Genomic DNA, 8,288 nt, shown 5'->3' on the forward strand with positions numbered 1-8,288 from the left:
TTATAGTTAATAACAATTTTTGTATAATTGAAAATTGCTGAGAGAGTAGATTTTAAATGTTCTCACCACCAAAAAAAAAGATAAGTATGTGAGGTAACAGGTATGTTAATCAGCTTGATTTAGTCATTCCACAATGTATGTACGTATCAAAACGTCATGTTATAGAACATAAATATATACAATTTTTATTTGTCAATTACAAAAATAATAAATAAGTAAAATTGAGGAATATAGCCTGAGCCTTATAACCTGACTCATTGCCTCACATAAACACGCACATCATAATAAGCATAACGTAATGCTAACAGCTGCAGTTCACTTGCTAACTGATGGTTTCACAGAGTGCTTTACACACATCATTCCTTTACTGTATTTAGGACTTGGGGGTCTGAATGTATTTCTGTCAGTCATTTTCTCAGCCCTTCTACAGCTCTCCCTTGCACAGGTCTTCAGTCACTTGAGTGCTCCCCACACCACTCCCTGCTCTCCCTCAGAGGCTCTCAGAGGCCCCTACCCCCTTCAGATTTTCCTTGAAGGACCTCCAGGAGACACTGAAGCAGGTAATGAGTTATTTCAGGCTCAGGAGAAGAGGGTGACAGAAAGAAGGGGTAACAGAAAGAGGACGTGTCAGAAACCTCCCCTCTGTCTCCAGTAAACCTTTCTCCTTCTAGTTCCCAAGGATTATTGGCTGGATCTAATATGTCCAAATATTTTAATATACCAGGTACTATCTCATTTAATACAACAATCCTAGGCATGTCACAGGTGAGGAAACAGAGGCTCAAAAGGTAGGTCATTTATGGGCAGTGAGAGTGGAACTAGAGGCTCAGATCCTGGATCCTCAGACTGCAAAGCTCGTGCACACAGCCAGCATGCGCTCCTTCTGCCCTCTTTAGCCTCTCTGTCCCTGACTCCATGCAGAAACCCCCAGTAGCATTTCTGAATATCTCCAGAAACACATCTTCAGCATTCCATTCCTTTCCCATGCCCCACTCAGGGGTCACCTGTGAAAGGTAGTGGTGAGTTTTGTGTCCTTGTGTCCATTCGCTTGTCAAGCACATGGTGAGGACGTGCCCTTGCTGACCATTCTGTTACTCTCTGGGCAGAGGAACATGCTTCCCACCCTCAAGAGGACGAGACAAACACAGCAGATCCATTCTGACTAGCAGAAGAGCACATTAGACAAGACAGGACTGGTCGAGGGCCCAGGGCTCTGACAAAGGTGTGACTGCTCTGCTGGTGGTTCAGCAATGGCAACACGAGAAGATGAGACATTCACATTCTGTCGTCATCTTCAAGTAAGCCTGAGCAAGCACCATGTGTGGTATGTCAGGGTTCACACCCAGAGACCTTATAAACACACACCTCCCTTAGTCCTGGAAAGAGAAATGCCATCCCAGTCCCTACACAGTGGTCCCTTCATCCAGTCATTCAGCAGATATTTGAGCTCTGCCTTGCCCAGTGCTCATCTATAGGCTGGGCACACTGCAGGAACCAGAAGAGACCAGGCTCCTGCCCTCAAAGAGCCAACAGCTTTGTCACCAGCCCTGCCACACAACAAAAGCTGCCCACCCAGGCGTTTGCTACAGTATCAGCTTTTACTGGGATTTATTGTGGTGCAATTTGAAAATGCTGGCACATGCATCATTGCAAACAAAGCTGGTTTAAACCAGAACTGTTGCACCAATGCCGAGGTGGTGTGAGGACAGAGGCAAGGCAGGTGTCTGCAGTGGCCCAGGGAAGAGCGTCACCGTGCTGACATTTGCCAAGTAGTGTTAAAAATCGGTGATCTATGTGAAGAAGCCTGTATCTCAACATCTCCCAGGAAATATAATACACACATATTTCATTCCTGTCCTCATCACTACCCTCCAATATCCAGTCACTATTAATTGCATGGGGTAAGCCATCATAAAGAGTTTACAATGATTAGATAACAGGGTTTGGACTAGGGAGTGCTGAGAACACTGCACGACATTTAAGCTACTGTAGGACTTCTAGGTGCCCATTCTGCTAGCCTTGCCACACGGCAAAGAGATATTCAGTGCCTCGGCCTCAATCGCTGGCTTACCTCATCCATGACTACTCCGTTCCTCCTGCTTGTCCAGTTGTCTCTGCCCCCCCCCCCCCCCCGCCATCTGTTCACTCTCCTGTGCACACTGGGGCGTTGGCTATTAAGAGATCCCCAGGGCATCCTCCCAGCTCAGAATAAGAGATGATTGTGCAAAGAAAAAAAAAGGTTGTAGTGAAGACGCTTGCATGAGTAACTAAAGAATAGTGATACGGCTTGTGAGGGGACATTTTCTGCACAGCCCTAATAAATCCATGGCTCCCACAAAGGAAGAGCCACTTGGTAAACCTCCCCGTGGGCATTAGCAGACATCCCCCACCTAAAATGTCCCCCAGGAATTGTGTCACCCAAAAGTCACACTTCTCTCCCAAGTGGGCCAGCCCTACCTCAGCAGAGTCATAGCTCTGGGCCAGGTAGCTACCCTTCACTGAGCAGCTAGGGAAAAACTTCCTCTTCCCTCCAAGAGCCCTCCCAGTCACTGCTAGACTCCAAGCTCTCCCAGGCAAGGAGTGCCGCTGTTTCATACTACATGCTCTTTCTCCTGTGCATGAAGCACAAGAGAGGGGGTCACGCGCATTGCGCACATAGCCCTCTGTTCTACACAGGACACACAGCCAACAGCAGCCCCACCTCCCTTCTGACATCCGATCACATGCTGCGGCTAAACCACCGCAGGGCGCTGGCAGTGCACGCTGGGTCCACCTCATACATGCGTAGTCTGCCTTCTCGGTCAGTCATGTCAACTCATTATTATGTGACTGTGCTTTCAGTTTAAAGTCTAATGACAAATCCATAGCGTAGTCAAGATCAGTCAATCAACAAATATCTATTAACCCTCTCCCATATCCCAGTCTTGGTTCCAGGGATGTAGCGATGTGTAAGTAGAGACCCTGTCGCAAGGGGCTCCTCAGAGTCCAGTGGAAGAGAAAGGCATAATTCTACCTCACAGGGGACTGCAGGTGCACAAAGGGGGTGGGCCTAATTCTACCTCAGGGGTAGCAAACTCAAACAAAAGGGAACTCCACAAAGACATCATTTGAACTGGCGTGTGTCCCTTCGGGGGCTGTACTAGAAACTGCCTACAAAGCTGCAGCCCCTGTTTCCTAAACCCAAGTGACCTCAGTGTCATCCTCCTTCTGCAGAGCCAGTGGTCTTGATAAAATCAGTGTCCACTGGGCTGTAGCTGCAGTCCCTTTGGAATATGATCTGCAAACAGATGTCCCATTGTATATATAGATACAGGACAGCAAAACAATTTCCGTGTACCCTGGAGAATAACAGGTCACCATGTGACTCTGAATCACTTCATAATGTGTATTTCATGAGCCACAGAGGCTGGGGAAAAAGTAGGGATAAAGAAGGAAATACTAAGAAAAACTGGAAGAAACAAGACTGAGGTCTCAATTGAGGTTGAAATACAACCAAAATGGGAAAAAGAGTTTGATAGGAGGCTGTGGCTGTAAATATTAGAATCATGATTGACTGTGAGAGACAGAAACCCCAGAAGAACAGTGCCTTAAACAAGACTGAGGCTTATTTTTCTCTCACAAGAATGCCGGCAGTGCAGGGCTATATGCAGTGCCATGATCGTAAAGGACCCAGGTTCCTTCACTAATGCAGCTCCGTCACCCGCAATATGACAGCATCTAATTCATGGTCCAAAACGGCTGCTCAAGCCCTGGTCATCACATCCTTATTCCACCCAGCAAGAGGGAGGAAGGGGTAAAGAATGGATTGCCCCTTCCTATCGAGACAGTTTTCAGAAGCTGCATATACCACCCCTGTTTACATCCCATTGAACTAGAACTTAGTCACATCACCACATCCATCTGGAAAGGAGGCTGAAAACTATAGGCTTTCTTCTGAACAATCTGTGCCCTTCAATGGCAATTGAAGGTTTTCCAGCAGTCTGCAAATGGCCTGAGTAAAACATTGGAGTTTAAGATCTCAGAGACAGAGCGCTTGTGGGTGATGCTACAGTGACAATTATGACCCCAGAAATAGGTAGTTGAATGGCAGACAAAGTGAAGGTCACTGACATATTGAAGTCAAGGGACAGTGAGGCGTATCTACTGGATGATCATTAACAATGTAGAAGATGCAGCTGCACACGTTGACTGAAGAATTAGGGTGAGGAGCAGATTCTGAGCCTCTGATGAAATCGTAGCTGCATGGTAGACCTTGCAGCCATGTGTACCGCTGACTTAAGTTTACTCTATAATGATTTCAGCTTAAGGAATCAGGAACCTTCTCTGCTATCTCCCTTTTGACTTCCCACAGTACTGGAGACATTGAACACACGAAATACAGTTGAGCGAATGAATCACAAGCACTCACTAGATCCCAGAAGACAACCAAATCCGTGCTCTTCCCCAAACCTCTTGCTGACTCAGCATTAGAAAAATGACAAATACTCTTTCTGTGTGCTGCAGCCTTTTGGCGAGCTTTCCAGCTTAAGAGGAAGCCCATCTGAAATGTGCTACCTGTTCTTTGAAGACTGAAAACAGTCTAGGGGAAAAAAAATACATAAAACAAGAGGGGAAAAGGAAGTTTCATGTATGCCATGTTGCTACAGCAGACTGAGAGTAGGCCCAAGAGTCAGAGTGCAGCATGTGTTTCCCAAGTAGCCAAACAGAAGGGGGATTCTTCCCACGCTCCTTACTAGACACCAGGAGAAAAGCGCTGATTTGCAGAGAGAGGGATGGAGTAACTGCCTTCTTCTTCCTGTGAAGATGAAAGGCTCCATGTAGGAGCAGTGAACTTAAAAGGCACATCACATAGGTGCGGACAGGCATGTCCTCGGACTCAGGGAGAGGGACGTCTGGCTTCCTTCCAAGCAGTAACTTCATAGAGCGAGTAATGAAAGACAGTATTAAAACTGGGTGATATTGAGAAAGGCAAGAAGATTTTGTTCAGAAGTGTGCCCAGTGCCACACCGTGGAAAAGGAGGCAAGCACAAGACGGGACCCAAGCTCCACAGTTCATGTGGGCAGAAGACAGGTCACCACTGGATTCTGTCACACATACCAACAAGAACAAAGGCACCACCTGGGGAGAGGAGATGCTGACAGAGTGCTTGGAGAATCCCAAGAAGTACATCTCTGGAACAAAAATGATCTTCACTAGCATTAAGAAGGCAGACAGGGCAGACTTGACAGCTGATCTCAAAAAATCTACTAATGAGCAGTAGTTGGCCATTGCCTTATTTATTACAAAAGAGAAATGTCTCATGACTTCCTATGTGTACCATAATTTATCCCATACACTAGAATTCAGATCATGAGTCACAGAATATTTTTGTTGTGACAGTCCTGATTTAAGGAAGACTGGTCTGTGGTTAAATGAATAAGATAGGGTTTTTGAATTTTGATAGTAATTCCAGTTCAGTAAATACTATCACTGTTTTCCCTTCTAATGATGTGACTGGACTTGATCAGTAGTGTTCACCCTTTCACAAAGATGGGGAATGCTTTCTCCAAACCTATTGGAGATTGGTTTATATCTAGATTTATACAACTGATTATACTAATAAATTTGAATCCTGGGGAAATCCCTTCACTGTCTCAAAACCGAGGGAGACTCACCTGTGTTTTAACTTGTGCTCACTAGCCTATTGAAGGCAAGGGCTGAAGATAAAGTCTGTTCATGTCTGCTTCATATTTTTTATCTTAACTACACCAATCTAATTAGAATTCTTTGTATCTAAAATGCTTTTCACTTATCGAAAGGCATTTTAATGCGGTTTATGTATAATATCAAATAAAGAATATTTAACACTTCTCACATTTTATAGATGATATATGAGGCCAAATGCTTTTCAAAGTCAGGGTGGCAAAATATAATACCAAGTTAAACTTTACTTTGGATTCTCTATTAAGTCAAGCTCAGTTATAATTTAGAATTGTCTTTAAACAGGCATTCAAGGCCCGGTGGCGCACTGCTACAGTGCGCCGCACTGCTACAGTGCGCCGCTTGGGAGTGCGGTGGCCCTCCCGCCGAGGGTTCGGATCCCACATACAGACCGGTTCCCGCTCACTGGCTGAGCGAGGGACGGGCGCGGCACCGAGGGTTGCGATCCCGTTGCTGGACACAAAAAAAGACAAAAAGGAAAAAAAAAAAAAAACAGGCATTCAAAAACACATAAAATTGTAGAACTAGGGCCGGCCCGGTGGTGCACTCGGTAGAGTGTGGCGCTTGGGAGCACGGTGGCGCTCCCGCCGAGGGTTCAGATCCCATATAGAGACCAGTCCGCTCACTGGTTGAGCGCGGTGTGGGTGCAACACCGAGGGTTGCGATCCTGTTGCCAGTCACGAAAAAAGACAAAAAGGAAAAAAAAAAATTGTAGAACTACTGTCTATGTGTGATTGGTAACGGTGCTTTTGCCAACTTGTTAGAAGGATTAAAGGAGATATAATCACATAATTTACAAATTTGAGTATAAAACTTAAGATAATTAAAAACGAAATCACAGATCATGATAAAATAAATAAAAATAAAAGGCACCCATCTCAGCAGCTCAGAGGGACTGAGGGCCCCTTGCCTGGCTGCCACTGGGAATGGCAGGGGGGTACTGACCCACAGGCTGAGTCTTGTGCACAGGTGGGGGCTCACTCTGACTGGCTTCTGTCTTCCTCCCTCCAACAGCTAGACACTTTCTCCCCTCACTCCAAGGGGCTTTTACATGCTCAGTGTCAGGGCATGGAAGACAAGCAGGTGAGGTTTGGCCAGGCAAGACAAAGTCAGAATACTGAAATGGCCTCACGAATCTAAACACATATCCTAACGCAAGTGAGGTCCAGGTTTAATGAGGCTAACACAGAGATTTTAAAGAAGCCATTCAATGTTCATATGGTGCTGAAGATAACCACCGTAGTGATCTCCCTCGAGACTCTGAATCCCCTGCCCCCACCCCCACCCCCTTTTTTTTGGTGAGAATTGAAAAAAATTCTTTAAGTTATCTTAAGCTAACAATGAATATATAACATATAAATGTTAACAAGTGTTAACTAAATTACAGTAGATTCTTATTACTTGCAATATTTATGTTCTTAGGGTTGCCTCAAATACTAAATTAGCAAATACCAAATCACTGCTCCTAGGAGCAATACAGGGTTAGCTCCCTGGGAGCCTCTGGTGTATGTATCCATGAACAGAATGTGGCATGGTTCTGCAGGGTTTATAAATGATTTACATAAATAATATCATACTGTTCCACTGTTCTGCAACTTGCTTTATTCACTTAATTTTATGTTTTTGAGATCAATTTACATTGAAACATGTAGACCCAAATCATTCACTGACACTGGAATATAGTATTTCCAGACTCTGTGATGAGGTGAGATCAGTCATCGGGAGTTTAAGCACCTCCAGTGAGAAGCTATACTTTATCCAGAATAGTTATCTTACACAAATCTGGTTGTTCCTTTGTTAAACGGAATAGGATACAGAATGCAATCAGAACCCCTCAGTACATCAATGTCATCTTCAATCTGACCCCAGGACCATTTCTCTGACATCATGTTCCACTACTCAACCCCATGCAATCAGCGCTGTGATCCACATCCTTTTCATCCCTTTGGCTCCTGAATACTAGTAACTTTGCCAGGTGGGTTATTCCCTTCTTTCTTTGTCTGGCAAATTCCTAGACAACCTTCAAACCCCAACTCAAATGTCTTCTCTACACGTTGATTTACTGTGAAGCCGATGAAATTTAAGCTTCAGACCTCTCATTTGCACAGGCCACTACTAAGACCACAGGAGGGGTTTCAGTAATACCTTCAGTAACCTTCAGACTGTGGTTGTGCCCCAATGACCACTCCTGTGAAGCTTTCCATGACCTCCCTAAAGGGAAGCCCCTCGAGGTCCCACAAGACATTACAGAATTTCTGTTTATATGTCTGTCTCAATAGTAGTCAACAAATATTTGCTAAACGTGTACTAGTATTAGTAATGAAAACATAAACAGGTTTGCACATTTATTTGCTAATTCTCCCACCATTGTCAGACCTAGACACCTCCCATCTTCAAACTGCTGGTTTGCTGCACATTAGCAGACAAGGAGGGCCCGAGGGACCAGATGACAGCAGAGAGGAAAGAGGATTTCAGGAGGGTTGTGAGAAGGGAAGTGAAGCAAAAGTCACAAAAGGAATGGAAGACAAATAGAAATGAGGCTGACAGTTTAAATAGGGAGGGAGACAGTAACAGGGATCCACGATCT

General features: G+C 45.0%; 1 pseudogene; it reads left to right on the plus strand.

Moving 5' to 3' along the window:
• Positions 1-4,634: 4,634 nt before the first annotated feature.
• LOC103606550 lies at positions 4,635-5,332 on the plus strand (annotated as a pseudogene).
• Positions 5,333-8,288: the final 2,956 nt, after the last annotated feature.

The sequence above is a fragment of the Galeopterus variegatus genome, unplaced genomic scaffold (genome assembly GCF_000696425.1).
Source record: "Galeopterus variegatus unplaced genomic scaffold, G_variegatus-3.0.2 Scaffold6681, whole genome shotgun sequence".
In the NCBI taxonomy this organism is placed as follows: domain Eukaryota; kingdom Metazoa; phylum Chordata; class Mammalia; order Dermoptera; family Cynocephalidae; genus Galeopterus; species Galeopterus variegatus.